General features: G+C 33.3%; 1 pseudogene; it reads right to left on the bottom strand.

Moving 5' to 3' along the window:
* Nucleotides 1–295: 295 nt before the first annotated feature.
* Nucleotides 296–2,332, bottom strand: LOC110597443 (protein DEK-like; annotated as a pseudogene).
* Between the last annotated feature and the right edge of the window lie 19,648 nt (nt 2,333–21,980).

Raw genomic sequence — 21,980 nt, 5'->3', positions numbered from 1 at the left:
GCTGAAGAATATGTGACTTTATATAAGGAAATTCAAAATGTACAAAATACAATATAATGCAAGAAACAATTGTTGCCATGCAAAATTTTAAAACAACAACTGCATAGAAATGCATTTAAAATGGCAAACTCAAATTTACTTAACCCCGAAGAAAAAAAGATTGACAGTAAGTTCTACCAACACAATGCTTAGCAAGTATTTAGAAAGGCAAATGTATTTATTCTCTTTGCTGGTCTAATGGTATAAATCATATCTTCAAATCTATGGAACAACTCTTCTATGCAGGTCCTGAATCTCAAGAAATTAGCTCTTACACAGTTGTCTTTATGAAATCTTTTATTTCAGTTAAAATCATAATAAGGATAATATTCATATGCCTCTTTGAAAATCAGCTTCATTGTGACTTCCTCCAAGTTAGCACTGTCCAATGATTTCTTTACTGTGTCCTTTAAATTTTCATCTGTAGGTGATTTCTCTAATTTCTAATTAAAGGTTCATCATCTAAACTATTCTCAGATTCACTTTTTTGGGACTGTTGTGATTCTTCTCAGTGGTATTACTAGCTGCTTCTTAACATTTGTACATTTAGAAGTAGCTTTTGGTTTAGTATTTTAGTTTAGTTTAGTTGGTTTTTTGTTTGTTTGTTTGTTTCATACCAGGGATTGAATCCAGGGATACTTAACCACAGAGTGACATAAGCAACTCTATTGATTGATGGATTGATTGATTATTTATTTATTGTTGAGACAGGATCTCACTAAGTTGCTTTGGGTCTTGGGAATTTGATGTGGCCATCCTCAAACTTGCAATCTTCCTGCCTGAGCCTGGAGTTGATGGGATTATTGCTATGCCCCCACCATGCCCAGCTGGTTTAGGTATTATTGTCCTCATTTGGGTGTCTTTTTTGCAAATGTGCTTCTTCTTCCTCTCCTTATCTTCATCTTCTGAAAATTCTTCTGTGTTTTTCTTTTCTTCATCATCATTACTAAATTCATCTGACAGAATTTTAGAATATTTGGCTCACTTTTTCTTTTCTGCCATTCTAGAACTGTTCCATTCCTTTTTTACTGAAATCGCTAGAATTTATTTATCTATCTATCTATTTGTTTGTTTGTTTATTTATTTATTTATTTTAGATTTTGACTGGTTTTCCAGAAGACTTTGAATATATTAAGAAATTCAAGACCCTTTTCACCAAATCAAAGAATCTTCCAGACACAACCTAATATGCATTTCTAAATTTTTCCAGCATTCCCTCCTTTATTTTATACTGAATACTCCTTTTTCTGAACGGAAAATCCACATTCTTCTTTCTTGAGGACACTGAGCTTCTTCTGTTGTAGAGTAATTTGTATAGATTTCTAAATTCTTTCTTTCCATTTCCTTACTCATAAGGAAATGTATCTTTTCAATTTCACAATGTTTTTGCCCCTTTCCTTAAGCATCCTCATAAGGTAGACATTTGTCTTGTCAACCTCTCTCCTTATCTTTTTTCCTCTGCCTTCTATGAGAAGACTGTTCTTTTTCTTCATTCACTTGGCCATCTTTGTCCTCATCCTCCTCTCTGGGACTGTGTATTTCAAGTTTCTTCTTGGATACAGCTGGGTAGGGGGTTGGGGGTGGCAGAACAGCTGGGTAGGGGGTTGGGGTGATAGGGAGATCTGAGACAGCAGATATACTGTGGGCATTGGGTCTTGCCCACTGCAGATGTGCAAGAACAGGAGATGGCTCAGAGAGGCTGTGGCCTATGCTTAAGCCAGCTGTCTGTTTTGCTGGAAGAATGCTATCTCTGCTCTACACAATCCTAAGTCCATTTTAAGCATGGATACAACATATCTGTACTGACTGTCTCACAGGGTATAAAGATGTACTACAACCATCATCACCATATTAGCTTCAATCTTTCAACAATTGTTATTACACAGACCTATTCAAAATTACATTAATGAATATAATTGCTAAATTTATTTTCATTTTTCTGTGTTCACAGTAGCTCAGCCCCAATGCAAAAGATGAGCCCTTTTTTTTTCCTGCTAGGTTTGAGAAGATTAAGAGGAACAATGATGGACCATCCATTCACCAAGTTCATGCATCTCAAATTGTAGAACAATATTTGGTTATAAGGTTCTATTTAGTAATTCTGCATGTTTTCTCTCATTGTTTATTTTTTATTATATTCATAGAAAAAAATTCCATTTAAGATATAGTGAACTTCAGTTTTATTTATTTTGTTTTGTTTTGTATTTAGCTTGCTGATGACACCATGCTCTTGTGAATGCCCTCTGCCTGCTTTTGACATCATTTTTTCACTTCTTACCACACTCAACCTCATTGTGATAAATAAGAATAATACTGCATGTGAAATGTAGATAAAATGAAAATATATTCAGTAAACAAAATAATGTGAATCAGGTTTTTTTTTATTTCACTGTTTAACGGCTTACACTTTTGAATAAGGTGTTGTTATTTTTATTCTATTTTTTTAAAAGAAAACAATAAAACATAGGCTACTTAAATTTAAAGTCACAGTCTGCTGACATTGAGATCATCCTTATATGACTCAATGTACCTGTTATTTTATAATGCAAATGATATAGGATTATTTAAGGAAAATATATAAATAATTAGGCATATTTTAATTACATCTAATCATATAATCACACTTTGTATATATAATGCTGTAATATTTTGATAAATATTCCATAAAATGTTTGTATGATCATATTACATATAGTGCTTATACATAGATTTATACAAGTGTCTTAAAAAATGAAATGAAACACATACATCCCATATGTCAACTGTCACTGTTATGCCTAAAAACTATTCTGTGAAAATGAGATACCTTATTTTATTTAATTAATAACTGTACATAGCTATTTAGATGTTGCTCCATTTTCCACCACTTCTAACAATACAGTCATAAATGCATCATTTTCTATTGTATTATTTTTAACATAATTTACTACACAATTTTAGGGTTAGCATTGAACTTTATAAAAAGAATCCAAAATGTGTATTAGAAGGCTTAGAAAAAAATTATTATTAAGGAAGTTGGGGCCTAATCCTACATGACGAAGATTAGGGCCTACTTTTTCTTCTATTAGATGTAGAGTCTCTGGTTTAATTCCTAGTTCCTTGATTCACTTTGAGTTAAGTTTTGTGCATGTTGAGAGATAGGGGTTTAATTTCATTTTATTGAATGTGGATTTCCAGTTTTCCAAGCACCATTTATTGAAGATGCTATCTTTTCTCCAGTACATGTTTTTGGCAACTTTATTGCTGCAGTCCGGCTGCAGCAAAATAACCAGGGGGTGACAAACAACTTGTGTACATTGATACAGCAGGAGTGGGAGCCGTTTATTGTAGGACAGGAGGGGTATATATACATTCCACACAGCTTATCTTAATTAACATAAACTAGATACAGCAGTCAACCAATAAGGAATCTCCACACTTAATGGCTCGATGGCACCACTTCACAAACCACTCCCTCTGGCAAAATGCCAGGTGCCATCCTGACTTGTTTACAGACCCTAACACTTTGTCTAATATAAGTTAATTATAATTTTGTGTGTTAGTCTCTGTGTCCTCTATTCTGTACCATTGGTCTACCAGTCTGTTTTGGTGCCAATACCATGTTGTTTTCGTTACTATTGCTCTGTAGTATAGTTTAAGTTCTGGTATAGTGATGCTACCTGCTTCATTCTTCCTGTTAAGGATTTCTTTAGCTATTCTGAGTCTCTTATTTTTCCAGATGAATTTCATGATTGCTTTTTTTATTTCTATAAGGAATGCCATTGATTTTGATTGGACTTGTGTTAAATATGTATAGTGCTCTTGAAAGTATGGTCATTTTGATAATATTAATTCTGCCTATCCAAGAGCAAGGTAGTTCTTTCCATCTTCTAAGGTCTTCTTTGATATTTATCTTTAGGGTTCTGTAGTTTTCATTGTATAGATCCTTTACCTCTTTCATTAAGTTGATTCCCAAGTATCTTTTTTTTTTGTGTGGAGGTTATTGTAAATGAGATAGTTTTCCTTATTTCCTTCTCAGAGGATTTGCCACTGATATACAGAAATGCCTTTGATTTATGGGTGTTAATTTTATATCCTGCTACTTTGATGAATTCATTTACTAGTTCTAGAAGTTTTCTGGTGGAGCTTTTTGAGTCTTCTTCTATAGTGCAAGAATTAAAACCAAGAATCAATAAATGGGATGGAATCAAACTAAAAAGTTTTTTCTCACCAAAGGAAACAATCTGTGAGGTGAACAGAGAGCCTACATTCTGGGAGCAATTTTTAAAATATTTATTTTTTATATGTAGATGGACACAACACAATGTCTTTATTTTTATGTGGTGCTGAGGATTGAACCTGGGTCCCACCGGTGCTAGGTGAGCACTCTACTGCTGAGCCACAATCCCAGCCCCCTGAGAGCAAATTTTTACCCCTCACACATCAGATACAGCAGTAATCTCTAGGGTATATAAAGAACTCAAAAAGCTAAGCACCAATAATAATAATAATAATAAATGGGCCAAGAACCTGAACAGACACTTCTCAGAAGAGGATATATATATATAATCAATCAATACATATATGAAAAAATGTTCATCATCTCTAGCAATCAGAGAAATGAAAATCAAAAATATTCTAAGATATCTCTCACTCCAGTCATAATGGCAGCTCTTATGCATACAAACAACAATAAGTGTAGGAGAGGATGTGGGGAAAAGGTACACTCATACATTGCTGGTGGGACTGCAAATTGGTACAGCTAATATGAAAAGCAGTATGAAGATTCCTTGGAAAACTGGAAATGAAACCACCATTTGACCCAGCTATCCTTCTCCTCAGTTTATACAAAAAAACAAAACAAAACAAACACTTAAAAACAGCATACTACAGGGACACAGCCACATCAATGTTTATAGCAGCACAATTCACAATTGCTAAACTGTAGAGCCAAACTACATGCCCTTCAGTGGATAAATGGATAAAAAAATGTGGCATACATACACAATGGAATTTTACTCAGCAATAAAAGAGAGTAAAATCCTGGCATCTGCAGGTAAATTGATGTCATTGGAGAAGATTATGCTAAGTGAAGTTAGCCAATCCCAAAAAAACAAATGCCAAATGTTTCTCTGATATAAGGAGGCTGACTCATAGTGGGGTAGGGAGGGGGAACATGGAGGAATTGATGAATTCTAGATAGAGCAGGGGGTGGGAGGGAAAGGAAGAGGGTAGGGGATTAGCAAGAATGGTGGGATGTGATAGACATCATCATCCAAAGTACATGTATAAATACACAAATTGGTGTCAACATACTTTATATACAAACAGACATATGATAAATTGTGCAGTATACATGTAATAATAAGTATAATGCATTCCACTGTCATTTTTTTAAAAAAAATTAATAAATATTATTATGTCAATAATCCTACAAATATTTCTATCAATTATAACTATTTAAATTCTGTCAAATCTTAAATCCCAGATATTACTATGTCCATTGTTTTTGAGTTCTATTTCTGGCAAAGTTGAAAGTTCTCATACTAAATGAACATTTTCATTTCTTCTATAACATTTCTTCTATTCCCTACTGAAGGGAAATGTAACTTATGTATTTATTACAATTTGTCACAAAACATCTCATATTTGGGAGAAAATGAGTATAAGCACATTTTTGAGTGTGTGAAAAACCTGTCCTATGGTACACAAAGAATGGGTTTTCAGACCAGACTGACTTAAGTATACTACCTGCAAGATGCATTTGAGACCTTTTGAAATGATTTAATACCAAACATATCTCCTGCTTTGTTTAGCCACTGAGCAGATTTTTTTTATTCCTTTTAAATGTATTTTAAGGAGGACACTAGATAAAAAACAAGTTCTAAAAATGTAAGATGAAGTATATTTTATTACTCTGTTTTGGAGATCTTTATTATGCTATATGGAATATAACATTTATGGCACTGGCCATCTCTATAACAGATCTCTAATCAATAATATTATGGTTTATGAGAAAAGGAATCACATCCTTGATTGATTAGTAAATTTTGAGTTCCAGTAGGAGAGGAACATGTAATTTGTTTTTTATTTGTGCTTCTTCCTAATAATACTTCTAAATAATTAAGTTCTAAATTACATCCCAAGTTACATTGCATTCCTTTATTTTATGGGTTAACATTTCTCAAATATCTAAAATAAACCACTAAGTTGTTCACATTGCAATGTTTCTTAGACATATACCAGTAAAATGAGCAGTCTTAGCAACTAATAGATCTTTCAGATATCCTTCAACTATGTCTATCTGGCCATGATCTTATATATTTCCAGGGCATTGACAAATTTGAATACTTTGTCTCAGTAATGCGACAAACTAGAGGTCATTATTATGAGAAATTTGCTACAATGTTGTACACCTGGACAATGTGTACATTTGAAGGTATGCTTTCTTAGTTTGAATACAAAAACCTCTCTCATACACACCCCTCTGTCACACACACAATCAAAAATACATACAAACATATATGCCTGAGACCAAACCTGCCAATATTTCTGTTCTACTGAGGTTTAGTTATTAATATTTCATTCTGTACTAATAACACTTTATGATTCTGTGATATTTTATTATCCCGTTATTTTCTTATCCTATATTTAATCAGCATAATCATCACCACCTCTTTATTGTATCAGTTTACTTTATATATATTACCCTAGGTTACTAATTAATATCTGATGATTCTATCCCTACTTGCTCCTTTGGGTATTCTTTCTGGAACCATCTTACTATCTGCTGTATTGGTGCAAGTTTGTCTTTCAGGGTTTTGTGGTGTTAAGACCTCGTCCTTAGTGTGGTGGTGAAGAGGTGTTGAACCTTTAGGAGGTGAGAAATAGTGCTAGGTCATCAGGGTTGATGTCCTCAGAAGGTATTAAACTATTTCTTGAGGGACTCTTGAGTTATCTCTTACAAGAGTGTTGTTTACAAGCCCGAATCTGATCCTTGAATCATTTTCTGGTTTCCTGTTTTGTGAGGTGATGTCTCTGGTGAACAGACTTCCACCATCGTGGTGATCCCATCAAGATGTGATGCAGTTAAGGGGACCCTGGGTGGAGCTGGCCCTAGGATGTTTGGATTTTCAGTTTCCAAAATTCTAAGCTAAATCAACCTCATTTCTTTGTCAGTGCCAGCCTCAGATTTTTGTAATGGTGATAAAAGATGAATTAATACACTTTGTCCTATTTTCCTCTTAAATAATATTCAACTGTTGTATCACTTATGACTTGATTATGTTACATGAATAATGGTCAATAATGTGTTTTTTAAATTCACACTAGCTGCCCAAAATAGATTGGTGGAGACCTTTGGCTGACAAAGCCTCAATGTCAAAATATGCTGCAGCAAAGGAAAGAGATTTGACACTACATTCTGCACTTGAAGCTTCTCCTGGATTATGTTGATGATGAAATTTTTGTATTGCTGTGGCTAGGCTATAGTTCCCAGTTGTTTGGTCAGATACCCATCTGGATGTTTCTGTGAAGGTAGTTTTTAGAGTAATTAACATTCAAATCAGTAGAGTTTGAGGAAAGTAGATTACTCTTCACAATGTGGATGAGATTCATGCAATCAGTGGTTTCCCAGAAAAGAAATTCTGCCCCAAGATGATAACTTAGAAACCATGTCTGAATTTCCAGTCTGCTGCCCTGTAGAATTTTGACTTGAGTGTAATAACTTGTCTGAATTTCTAGACTGATGCTATTTCCCACACCTTTAGATTTCCCACCACCCATAATTACTTAGTTCAGTGTTCAGAAGGAACCAACAAAATGCTTTCCATAGCAGCTATACTATTCTAAATTTTCAACAACAGTGTATGAAATTATCAACTTTTTATATTTTCAATAATATTGCTGTTTTCCTTCATTAAATTATTGCTATCCTAATGTGGGTAAATTAGTAGAAGCTATTGTGAAATTAAATTGATGCAATACCTTTGCCATTTTCTTTTTTTATTATTATTATTTTAGGATTTTGTTTTAGATATTTAGATCACTATTTATAGTCTGTGTCTAATAATTTTGTTAAATTAAGTGCATGTTTCTTTTGCCTTTGCCAACATTATCTGTGGTAAATTTTTTTTTATCTTGTTTTAACTTCTATTTTCTAGACATTTTATTGTGGACATTATGAAAGGTATAGCTTGAGTATTTATCCCTCTAAAAAAGATTTTCCTTTAGTTATGCCACACAGCCTAGTGGTGCTAAAAAATGTTGGAGCAGATTAAGTTCTTAGTTTTATATTATTTATATCATTGTGTCAATGTAAATTTCAATGGCAAATTAATTCATGGATAGACTTGATTTCAAACTTTTAGTAGACGTATTTTCCCCAAAACTTAGACACTCTCTCATTTATTATTTACTTTTTGTTAATTTGCTATGAAAAGGTTTTTTTTTTTTAACCTAAGGTGCATATAATTGAATTAATTGTGATTCTTTTTTTTTTTCTTTGTATGGTTCTGGGGAATGAACCCACGACCTTGTGCATGGAAGCCAAACACTCTACCAACTGAGCTATATCCCCAACTCGACATTGGTTCTTAATGTACTCTCTGCATTCATCTATGTTTGGCTTCTTTAATTTATATAGTTAAACATATATTTCATCATTAATAATGAAATAGGTACCTACAATCCTACAACCAAAATAGAAGGTAGATATTGAGAAGTTATCTACATATAGCCACTAGTTTCTTCCTTCTCACTAATCCCCATGTCATCCCATAACCAACATAATCATTAAATTATTGTTTTGAATTTTAAGCTTACAATTTCGTGTCTTTACAATTTAATTGTCTTATGGAACCTGATGCATTTTATGTATAGGCACACCTCTGCATGTGCAAAAGCTTTAATATATTTATTTGTACTCCTTGAACATGCATGCTTAATTTTGGTTGCTTTGACCATAGAAAAATAAGTATCATGATATGTATATAATTTGGTTATTTACTTTTTCATTTAGTATTGCAAATAAGATTGTTCTCTTAATGTAAGTCACTATACTTCTGTCTTTTTGACTTACTATGTGTCATTCACTTATATAAATATAACCAGATTATACTATTCACTCAGTTTCTTGTGAGTCATCTGAGTTGTTTTCAAGCTTTTATTACAACACATATTGCTTCTATAACCATTCATATGTATGTATATATGAGAATAAGTATATATAAAAATAATGCATATATACATATACACACATATATGCACTATATATATATATATATATATATATATATATATATATATATATAGTGCATACTTGGATTTATGCTCACAGCATAAGTTTCTATTTTTTAGAAACATATTTAAAATCTCAGTAAAGTTTAATAAACTATTGGAGGGCAGGATGTTCAGGCCAGTTGCACAGTTGCTTCTCTTTGCTGATGGGATGAATGATTACAATTCCCTTTCTCACTAAATTGTCTGATTCTCTAAATCCCCTTCTTGCACATTACATGTCCTTCAATGCCCCACATAAGAAAAGATGAACCTCATCAGGGGAAACATATATTTAATCTCAGATTACTAGCTATATGTCCAGTAATTTCTCTTTTCGTTTCCATTTCTGATATTTTATCATCAATAACTGTAGATTTCCCTTAGCAATCTTGTGGAATTATCTTTGGCTTAACATTTTTTAAAATACATATATTTTTGATTGGCTTTTTTAGTTTTTTTTTTAGTACATGTTTGTTTCACACTAGAAAGGCACACTGTGCTTATTAATTTTAAAGAATTACATCACTTTCATAGAGTCTTGAATTTTAAAATACATTGAATATATAAGCAACCATACTAAATGGGCATCACTTGTTTCTTTCAAGTAAGATTCAGAAATCCAGAGTGAAAAATCTTTTTGAAACATAAAGATCCATGTATATATATATATTTTTTTTTCTTTATTTTATTTATTTATATGTGGTGCTGAGGATTGAACCCAGGGCCTTGCAGGTGTGAGGAGAGTGCTCTACCGCTGAGCCATGAAACCAGCCCCAGATCCATGTATATTAGAGGCATGCATTTGTGGTTTTGCTTGCTTGTTCATTTTGGGTGGGGATGTGTTGCATCTTAATTTTAATATCCTTACAACTCATCTACTTCTGGTCTCATCTCCTTTCATTTAATTCTGTTCTTTGTCATCAGAGATATTTTTTAAGCAAATCTCAAGAAACTATGGCAATGTGTATTTTTAAGAAATTCCCCAATCACCTAGGAATTAATAGTCAAGGTAGCATAGAATAGCAAATCCAGCAATTCGGATGTAAATTCTCATTTTATATCTTTCTCAGTAGGTCATGGATTTTCTATTGAGCCATTGTGAAACACAGGTAGGGGAAGAACAGGCCATGCTTAGTCACACTTATTTCTTTTTGCTCGCTGTTGTGTTTGAAATATAAATAGCCAACTTTCCTCCAAAATGATTTCTATTTCAGATTTTACATTTAGAACAAGCTTTCAGAGCACCTATAAAGCTTAAAGCATCTTTCATCCATGCTTCCCTCAGCACTGCATGCCCTTTTATAAAGCAGACTTCTCCAGGTTACTCCCTGTGTTTCCCCAGAGCTAATCTTTTCTTAGTGTATTAACATGAGTGTGGGTCATGAGTTCATGGTTTTAAATGGAGGATTGCTAAGCCTGACAGCCCAGTGAAGTCATGCAAAACATCAAGGCATCATGGGGTGCCAACTCTAAATCTTGATGACCACGTTCTTGCTAAGATGGTTTAAAGCAAATTAATTCCTTTGCCTGGGTTGCCTCATTTAAAAAGTAGTGATATTAAAACCTCCTTCACAAGGTCATGAAGGGAAAACAGTGCTTGTCACCAAGAAGACACTTCTATGGGCTGTGTTTTCCAGAAAGGTACAGTGACGTAGACTGCAGTGGCTCAGAATGAAATATATTTAGAAATAGAATTATTTTAGATATAATTAGTTAAGATGATTTTATACTGGAGTGGGGTGGATCCTTGATGTAATATGATAAGCAGAGACAAAGCAGCACACAGATATGAGCAAAAAACATCACACAGCAATATAGGCAAAGATTGACGTGCTCCAACTCTAAGAAAGGAAGTGCACGGTTTCCTAGCACACCAAAAGAAATTACGAAGAGACAAGGAACAATTCTCCCTGCCCTCACCACCCACCCCAAATTTCTAAAGGAACCTAGACTGCTGACATCTTGAGTTTGGACTTCTAGCCTCCAAAACTGTCAGATAATACTTTCTGTTTGTTTAAGCACCCCACTTTGAATACTTTCTTATAGAAGCTCTAGGAAACTAATACAGCCATCCATGAATGCTAATTGTCTTCTTTCTTTCCTCATTTTTGCACAGCAGGAGCTGATAAATATATGGTTAGAGACATATACTCTCTTAGAAACCACACAGGTAAAGCCAGGGGAACTGTGCTCTATACGCACTGCCAACTAGCAAGTAGAAGAAGCCAAAGAGAAATTGGCAAAATATGGCTTAGTACTATGGCTTTCTGCTGAACGGCAAAGATTCAATGAAATAAGGATAATGTCAGGCTTCCTTTTGTAGCATTGGAAGCTCTACCACTCTTTATCTTGAACACAGAGGAATGAAAACTTGTAATATATTGACACATCCTTTCAAATTCATGTCAGACAGAATCCTTGGAGAATGCCAAAAACCTTAGGATATTTTTCTCCACTTCCTTCTCTAAGCCCTATTCTTCTCTTTCCTTCTTTTCCTTTTCTTTTAAAGCACTATTAACAAATGAAGTTTTAATACACTCCAAGTGTAGGAAATACATACATTGTGGAATGATTACAATAAAATTAGTTAACATATACATGGCCAGCCACAACTAGTTACCATTTGTAGGATTCTGTGGGTGTGTTGAGGACCCTTGAGATCTACTTTCTTAGCAAGTAGATAAATAACCTGTAGTCATCATGTTTTTACATTATATATACTGAACTTATTTATCTTATAATTGAAAGTTTGTACCCTGTGACAAAATTCTCCCCATTTCTTCCAAAACAGCCACTGATAATCACAATTCTGTTTTTAATTTCTGTAAGTGTGACAGTTTTAGGGTCCATGTATAAGTGAGATTAGTCAAGCAGTTTGATTTTCTGTGTCTGACTTATTTCACTCACTGTGATGGCCTTTCGATTCATCCATGTTCTTGAAAAAGGCAGAATTTCCTTCTCATTTAAGAACAGATAATATTCCATTATATACATTTATGGCATTTTTAAAAAGATCCACTCATGGTCAACAGACGCTAAGTTCCTTTTTGACTATTGTGAACAATACTTCAATGAACAGGGGAGTACTGATAGCTCTTAAAGATATTGATTTTATTTCCTTTGGATGTGTATGCAGAAGTGGGATTGTTGGATCATGTGGTACTTTATTTTTCAAGGAACTTCCATACTTTTTCTAGAATATTTGTACCAATTTACATTCTCATCAATGAAGTATGAAAGTTTCGTTTTCTCCATAGCCTTGTAAACTTTTGATATCTTCTGACTTTTTGATAAACACCATCCTACCGTGTGTGAGCTGATATCTCATTGTGCTTTTGATTTACATTTCCCTCATGTGTAGTGTCTTTTCAAATTCCTGAAGTCCATCAGTATGTTTACTTTGGAAATATGTCTATCCAGGCCTTTTGTCCAAAATAAAATTAAACAAAAGAAGTAATATAAGATATATTGTGAAATTTTGCTTTGTTTATTATTGAATTGTAGGAATTTCTTACATATTAGCCCTTTATCAGTTGTATGGTTTCTAAAACTTTATACCCATTTCATAGGTCACCTTTCCTTTTTTATTTATTTATTTTTTAGATTGTTTCTATTGCTGTGTGCAAACTTCCAGTTTACTTTAGTCATACTTATTTTTTTTTTGCTTTTATTTTTTATATTTATGGTGTCAAGTCCAGAAAATCATTTCCAAGACCAATGTCATGAAGCTTTTCCTGTTTCCTTGTATGAATGCTATGGTTTTAGCTCTTACATTTAAATCCTTAATTAGTTTTGAATAGATTTTTGTGTATGGTATCACTTAAGGATTCAATTTTATTTTTGCATAAGAATAGCCAATTTTCCAAAGACCATTTGTTGATGTGACCATCTCTTCCTCATTGTGTATCTTACTTACTTCACTGAAGATTAGTTGATCTTATAAGCAAACTATACTGTCTCATATGGTTTAGGTTTTTATGCCTAAGCCATACTGTTTTGATTATAATGCTCATAATAAAATTTGAAACCAAGAAAGGTCATTTATCTAGTTCGTATTTCTTTGCTTAAGATTTAGGTATAAAGGATCTTTTCTGGTTTCATATTAATTTTAGAAGTTTTTTATGTTTCTCCAGAAAATATCATTAAATTTTTTAAATTAATAAGTTAATTAATGTTAACTTGGCCCCGACTTCCTTAACAAGACTTCTAAAGTGCAAGAAATAAAACCAAGAATTAATAAATGGAATGTATTCAAACTAAAAAGTTTCTTCTCAGTAAAAGAAACAATCAATGAAGTGAAGAGAGAGCCTACATTTTGGGAGCAAATTTTTGCCACATGCCCATCAGATAGAGTACTAATCTCCAGGATATATAAAGAACTCAAAACATTTAACACCAAAAAAAACAAACAAACAAACAAACAACTCAATCAATAAATGGGATAAGGAGCTGAACAGACACTTCTCAGAAGAAGATAAACATTTGATCAACAAATATATGAAAAAACATGTTCAACATCTCTAGTAATTAGAGAAATGAAAATAAAACTAACTTAAGATTTTATCTCATGCCAGTCAGAATGGCAGTTATATAGAATACAGACAACACTAAGTGTTGGCGAGGATGTGGGGGAAAAGGCACAGGCATACATTGCTGGTGGGACTGCAAATTGATTCAACCAATATGGAGATTCTGTAGAAAACTTGGAATGGAACCACCGTTTGACCCAGCTATCCCACTCCTTGGTCTAGCCTCAAAGGACTTAAAATCACCAAGTTTGTGTGCCTTCTTCCATGTCCACATGGTGGAGCTGTCTATGAAACACATGGACCCTTGCTGTCAATCAGGTACAGCACAGAAACAACTGGGGTAGGTTTTGGAGTGCTTGTGGAGACTCACAGGTGGGCTTCCTGATGGAATCCCTGGGGCAGTTTGCATGCTCTGTGGTCTTTTTTGTGCTCCCAGCGTCTGCTGCACCCAGGCAGATCATCTCAGTATTCTGGATAGAACACACAAAAAAGCAGGCCTCTTGTGCAGAAACATCATGAATAGCTTAGGGAACCAGAAGTTTACTCACTCTGCTCTCATTTTCCTCCATGAAAGAAAAAACTAGCCAAAGGGGTCTCTGTTGGCACGGAAGTATGTCACCTTTGGAGATAAGTGACATGGATATAGCAAATTGTTTTGTTTCTACACTTTTCAATGCATCTGTTCTCCAATAGTTTTTCTTTTGGTTCCAGTGATGTACAGAACTTTTCTACTGAACTCCTGTGGGTAGTTTCAAAGACTGATTCTTCTGGACTAGGGATTTGGCTTAGTGATCAAACATTTGTCTGGCATGGGTGAAATAATGAGTTTGGTCTTCAGCACTTCACAAAGAAAAGAACAAAGAAAAAAGAAAGAATTCTGCAATAATGTGATGGTAGGAAAGTTTATCTCACCATCTTGCTAATGTCAATTTTGGGTCCTTTTTTTTTTTTTTAATCCTCCAGGACCACCCTACAGGAAAGCAATGGCTCTTAGATATTTTTCTTTCTTAAACTTTCATTTTATGTTGCACTTTGGCTGATTCTAATGTAGCAGCCAGATTTCCATAAATATCTTATGCTACTTCTGTACCTCCATTTAAAGACTGTGATATGGGATGTAATTCCTCCCACTCCCAAGATCTTTACTCTGGTATGCTTCATGAAAAACACAAATTTCAGGTTCATACATAAAAACTACAAAATCCTCTCCATTTAGTTTATGTACAAAGACATGTTTTAGACACTCCTGGTAGTTTACAGAGTACTAGGAAGTTTGAAGACACAGACTCCAAGATGATCTTAAAGAAATGACCCCCTTTGGGGCTGGGGATGTGGCTCAAGCGGTAGCGTGCTCGCCTGGCATGCGTGTGGCCCGGGTTGGATCCTCAGCACCACATACCAACAAAGATGTTGTGTCCGCCGAGAACTAAAAAATAAATATTAAAAATTCTCTCTCTCTCTTTCTCTCTCTCTCTCCTCTCTCACTCTCTCTTTAAAAAAAAAAAAAAGAAATGACCCCCTTCAAAGCACAAAGAGAACCACATTTCTTACAGCTTATAAAGAGAAAAAGGTGTTCATATTTGCTATTTGCAGAACCATATTGCTTCTCCTAAAATCCACTCCAAAAAACTTAATTCTTACTCCTTGTTCTCCCCATGTAATTCAGTTCTGAATTAAATACTTGCAAATGTAATGGACAGGCAGAATCTAAATCACATACAGATTCTAATTTCAGTGAAGCTTTTAAATGTACTTTTCAATTTTCTAGCCTCTAAGGACACAAGGACATGTTAAAAGGAGCAAGTGGTAGAATGTAAGTCAGCAGAACAAACTAGAACAAGGAATTTTATACTTATTCTATTTATATTTTAATTAATTATTCATAAGCTAAACTCCAAGCTTCAAGAAGACAGGGATTTTTGTTAGATTTACTGCTGAATCCTCAATCTATAATTCAGAGCATGGCACATAAAAGATGAGGAGCAAATGTTTATTGAATAAATCAGTGTACATGAATAAAAATAATAATCAAATTAACAAATATAAAAGTTTCCAAAATTCTATAGAATTGTAGAAATTTTACTATGTTGAAGACTGCTCTTTGTTTCTTGATTCCAATCCTCCTTAGTAATTGGAGGCAGGATTACATGTTAGTCATCTGGGTCTGTATCTAAAAATGGGGATCACCAAGGTGCAACCTGTTTTTAACTGGGTCTTGAAAAAGTAGCCATTTAATATATCTTTTCATTTAAATTTCATCTAAGTGGCAGAAATTGTGGCTTATGACTCACACTTTTGCAGTTAGACAAAACTTGACAGTTTTGGATCAGTCCAAACATGTGTTCCTGATAAATAAAGAGCTCATCTGTTTAAATTCAGAGCATTGTTCTCTTGGAACCAAAAAGGGAAAGACCAAGGGAGAGGTGAAAGACAAAAGAATATAAGGAAAAGAAAATAAATGAACAGAAAAGAACAACGAGTATATATATATATGTGTATGTATATATATATAAATGATATGTACTTCGTGTATTTTGGAATACTATATTAATATTACCTACTAACTTGCATTTTTTGTTTATTTAAATTTCAAACTTACCAAAACATAAGGAAATGTTAGTTGTAGAATATAAGAATATAAACTATTTTAAATTAAAAATATTTAAAAATACTCATAAATAAAATTTAAATATGGCATCAAATGCAACTTAAAATTTAATAAAAATATTCAAATAATTACTCAATAATTTTAGTAAAGTCAATTTACATAAAAATGAAAATTTAAATTTAAAAGACATCAGTGAATCAATTAAAATTGAGTTCATAATGCAGAACTGGCAATGAGCTTCTATCTCAAATATATGTAGAATTTCCACAATAAGAAAAAGAAACATGATCCAATAGAAAATTAGAAAATTAAGTTTTCTATTAGGAGGCTCAAGAGAAAATTACATATATGTATATAAATACAAAACCAAGGAAAACAAAAGTAGATACAAAACAAATTCTAAATTTAGATTTAAGAAAGAGAAAATGAATGTTAAAAATAATTCAAAAGAGAACATGTATAATTATAGGGAAAAAAATAAAAACAGCTTGTTTTTTTAGATGAAAGAGCAATTAAATCTTAATACTGCTGAATAGTGAATTGGAGACAAATTTTTGTGTTTTAAAACTTGGAAACTGTGACAAGAATAACAAGATTTGTTTTCCATATCAGTAGAGAAAAATAAAAAGAAAATAGAATACTATAAATAAAACCTAATATCAAATTTTAAAATTTAAAAACAACAAAAATGTATTAACATTCTCTATGAGAAGTCTTTGATTCCTCAGATTAGATTACAAAATAAAACCACATGTATTTTCAGAAAAAATAATTTTCTGCCAGTTTGGTCTGTTTTTCAGATGCTTTGATAAAAGAATCATCTTTATAGTACATGATCTGGTAAGAACTTAGGAATGTCTTTTACTAAATAATTTTATAAGATCCATGAACCCCCATGCATGGAGAGGGAGAGAAAAGCAACACTAATGCAAAGTGCAATTATAATCTGCTTTGTAGAGGACTTCCGAGTTTACGATTTGAAAAAGACAGGCAAGTCCTACATGTTATAGTGAACTTCTGGAACATTTAAAATTGTGAACAGCTTTGTGGATGAAGCTGTTTTTTTAATAGACAGCCTATCATGGTTCACGAATCCCAACATACACATTTTTTCAAAAAGTGTTAAGATATTTATAAACATCTGACCATGGTGCTACGCCTTATATTTAATACGTTCCTCAATTACAATTTGTAGGTTTTTGTTTTCTTGTCTCAGTAGAATGTTAATTAGCAGTGTGACTTAAAATCAATGACTTCTTAAGCTTAATGAAGTATGGTAGTTTTCTATAAAATTCAAGACCATATTTATGTATGTTTACATAGCTGGTGGATAGTGCTTGGTGGATAGTTGCTTGAAGAATTGATTTTTCATAAAATCAATGCGATCAACATGTTCTTGAGGATCTAATATTGAAAGCCTGCATCATTAACAATTAAAGTTTTTCCATGGCCCTAGGGTTTACTTTGATTACAGACACTAATAATTAGCTTGTCTGAGGGAACCCAGTGATTCCTCCTTTTGATATTTACATTGATGTGTTGCCTCTCACGTTCTACTGCAGTTGATAGGTGCTATTAGCATATAGTAGAAAAAAAATAAGAGGTTATTATTCTTAACTTAGCAGTAGAAAAAAAGTTTTCACAATTCAGAAACAAAATAAAACAGTTACATAAACAGAGTTAAGGATATAGCTTAGTGGGAAATTCCTTGCCTAGCCCATTGTTAGGCCCTGGGTTTGATTCCCAGCACTGCAGAAAACAAAACATAAAATGAAAAACATAAGTAGAGGTTACAGAAAAACCAGGTTAAGAGGCATAACATTTTTTTTCATAAACAAAATTAAAAGATAACCTCAAAATTTGAAAAGAATGTTTAAAAATACATAAAATATATTTCATATTCATATTAAAATATATGTGCATTTTAAGACAAAGAAAAGTAATCAAATGGAGTATGAACAAGCAATTTATTGAAAAATGTCAATAAAATAGTATTCAGACAATAACTGTGATCATTCAAATTGAAGCAACAATAATGTATCAGTTTTAACTCATCTGACTAAAAAATTAAAATGGTATTAGTTGTTTTAATTAAAGGGATGAGTAAATAGGTTATAAGTGACAGAAGTTTTGAGTAAAATTTAGTAGTTAATAGCAAAATGATAGATGAACCTTTCTTTTGATGCATTGATATCCTCATAATGTAAAGGTAAAATTTCTAAGCTGATTCTAAGCTGCAAAAGTCTGAGTTAAAGTGTAAAAGACTGGGCATTGTAAAGTCTCTAAATTGCAAGGCCTGGGCTAAAAAGTAAAAGACTAGGTATTGTTAAAATTCCTCTGCTACCCCCAGAACTTGTAATCTCTGTAGCTGTTAGGACAATACTGGAACTGCACAGTAAATATTTCCATTGATTCCCTGGTTGTTTAATAGCTAAGGACTCCAAGTAGCTTGGCATGTAAGCATCCAGGCCCCAAAACCAATCAGTTTAAATGTGTACCCCACTTAGGAGTGACCAATCACCCCTGCCCAGACTGTTTCCGCCAATGAATGTACTAATCATGTCTCAGAGTTGTTGTTCAATTTTCCTGCGCCTCATGATGATTTGTTCTGGTGTATGCAAAGCCCCCCGCCGCCCTCTCCAAAAAGTGTACTTAAGCTCTGCTTGACCTCTGCTCTGGGCTCTGGGCTGCTCTCCTTTCTTGAGTGGCACAGAGCCTCAGCATGCTGGTTCAATAAAATTGCCCCCTGCTTATTGCATGAAGTTGGTCTCTTGTGGTCTCTTTCTCCGACGCTTCACCGGACCCTTACAATAATATATAGAAAAATTTGCATTTGTGGAAAAATATCAATGATAATGGTATTAATTAGAGAAGCGATTGTAGTAATAAAGTGTTAGAAGTATCCTAAATGTGCATTAATACAAAATTAGAATAAATTATCTTGCCTTCATGTTACATAGCAAGTAAGAAGAGTAGTAAGCTTGATCTATATGAAGTGATGAGAAGTTATAATGGATTAAAAAATAATTTAAACTGGGTGGTGTATCATGACAAAAATGCCAGTAACAAAAGAAAAAAACGTACAAACTGAACTTCCTCAAAATTAGGAACTTTGAGCATCAAAGAAAATTCTTAAGAGACTAAAAAAAGAAATGCCCCAAAGAGTAGAAAATATATGCAAATTATATATTTATTTAATAAGGAATTAACATTCAGAATATGTAGAGAACAGCAAAATATATATATATATTCCTTGAAAAAATCGGTCTTGAATAGATATTTCCCCAAAAAAGATACAAAAATGCCAAATCGACACATGAAAAATTACTGACCATTTGGATTGCAAAGCAAAACCATAGTGAATATACTATGTCACAGATATTAGGATGGCTATTACCAAACAAACAAACCAAAACAGAAAATATGAAGCATTAACAAGGGGAGAGACTGAACTCCATGCACTGCTGACTAGAATGTAAGATGGTACAGCTGCTACAGAATAGTATGACAGTTCCTCAAAACACTGAAAATGAAACTATCACATGATCCAGCAGTTTTACTTCTGGAAATATATGCAAAAGAATTAACACTGGAGTCTCAAAGAAATATTTGTATAACAATTTTTCTACCAGTATTATTAATGACAGCCAAAAGGTAATGTAACCTGGGAATACACTGACACATGAATGGATTAAAAAAAATATGGTACATACAATATGATGGACTTATTCAGCCTTAAAAAAGGAAGAAATGCTGACAAATTCTAAAACCTGGATGTACCCCAGGATATTATGTGAAATAGACCAGTCCTGAAACTTCTAATATAATTCCACATACATGAAGACTAACGAGAAGAAAGGAAATGAGAATGCTGGCTAATAAGAATAGGGGTAGTAGGGAGGGAAATGGGGAGTAGTTTATGGGATATAGAGTTTCAGTTTTACAAGATCAAAGTTTTGGAGATTGGATACACAACACTGAGAATGTAATTTTAACCCTGCTAAACTACACATTTAAAATGATTGAGATGGGGGAATATTATGTTATATGTATTTTACTACAATTAAAATGATTTAAAACAGTTCATAAAATAGCAATAAGTGTATCCCTGCTTTTACAGAAAACATGTATATATCTGCATGTTTTTATAAAATAGCATCTAATTCTAAATCCCTGTGAATTTCCAGAAGTATTTCCAGGAGAGACATCCATGTGGAAAGATGTGAATTTTCACATTTTTTTAGTTGAAAAAACAATTGCATTTTATGGTTATTGAATTTTTAATTTAAAATAATTGAAAATAAATCCAAAGTATAAAACATGTTATTGGTTATTTGATGTTCTTACGTAAAAATGGTAGCACAATAGTCATAGACTTGTCGAGTTCCTCTCATTTCTCTCCAACTTTAACTCTTGACTTTGGAAATCATCAACAGCTGTTAGGTTCATACTTGAATCTTGGAATTAATATCACCTTAAGTAGTGGGTGTACAAACAGTAGGCTACAAAGTCCATATGCACAAGTGACACTCACAAGTGACACTTGGGAGCAACCAACTCTACAAACCATTCCAGATATCCTTTAAAGAACTCTTTTTTCCTGTCTTTCAAGGCCGAGGTTCAGTTTTCTCATATTGCATTAGAACATTATTTGGCAAGCATGGGAATCATAGCCCTCACTGTGTTCAGGTTAGTGCTAGAGAACTCCCTAGTCACACAGAAGCTAACGCCCAAGATGGAGAGAAGATTGTCATTCCTTTCCTCTTCAAGCAACTTTCCAGTAACCCATTTCATCACCTCTTTTACAAAACTGCCAACTAAATTTTATCTCTACCTTATTTATTTTGGATAAGCATGATGTATGAGTTCCCCAAACACTGCTAATTTTATGAAGCCTGTCCTGGTAATTCTGTACAGAGAAACTCACTCTGACAGTGTTATAAAAGATCCTTGGGCAGTGCGTTGGGAATAGCATTAGAATATAATAAAAAATAAATTCTATTGTTAGGCTGTTTGTAATGATTGTTCTCCCATTTAATATACACCTGGTCTCAATGAAATTTGATCTTTATGGTGAATATTGCCCAGGATAATTTAGAATTTCCTACAAATGAAATAAGTGTTAAAGGGGTGAAATCCAAGAGTAAGATTTTAAATTAATTTGAGAGATGGGTTTGTTACTCATTTGAACACAGCCTACAAAACCCACAAAGTCCTAACAGCTTTGTGACAGTCAGTTTTACCTATGTACCTGGATTGCTGTAGTCAGGGGAAAACAGTGAAATATAGTATTTAAATAGCACTGATAATATTGATGGAGTATTTCCCATGGACCTTGCTCTAGTTTAGGTGCTAGGCCATAGGGATAAAGAGATCTAGATTCTAAATTCTGCTCTACCATGTGCTCTGGGAGTTGGGGCAGATTTCTAACTTCACTAATGTGCTTATTTCTAAAATGAGTGTGTATATATATATATATATATATATATATATATATATATATATATATATATATATACACACTTGCCTGGCAGGATCCTTGTGAT

The sequence above is a fragment of the Ictidomys tridecemlineatus genome, chromosome 12, assembly GCF_052094955.1.
Source record: "Ictidomys tridecemlineatus isolate mIctTri1 chromosome 12, mIctTri1.hap1, whole genome shotgun sequence".
NCBI classification, from domain to species: Eukaryota; Metazoa; Chordata; class Mammalia; order Rodentia; family Sciuridae; genus Ictidomys; species Ictidomys tridecemlineatus.
Note: the sequence above shows the minus strand (reverse complement) of the source record. Positions and strands in the feature narration are given on the sequence as shown.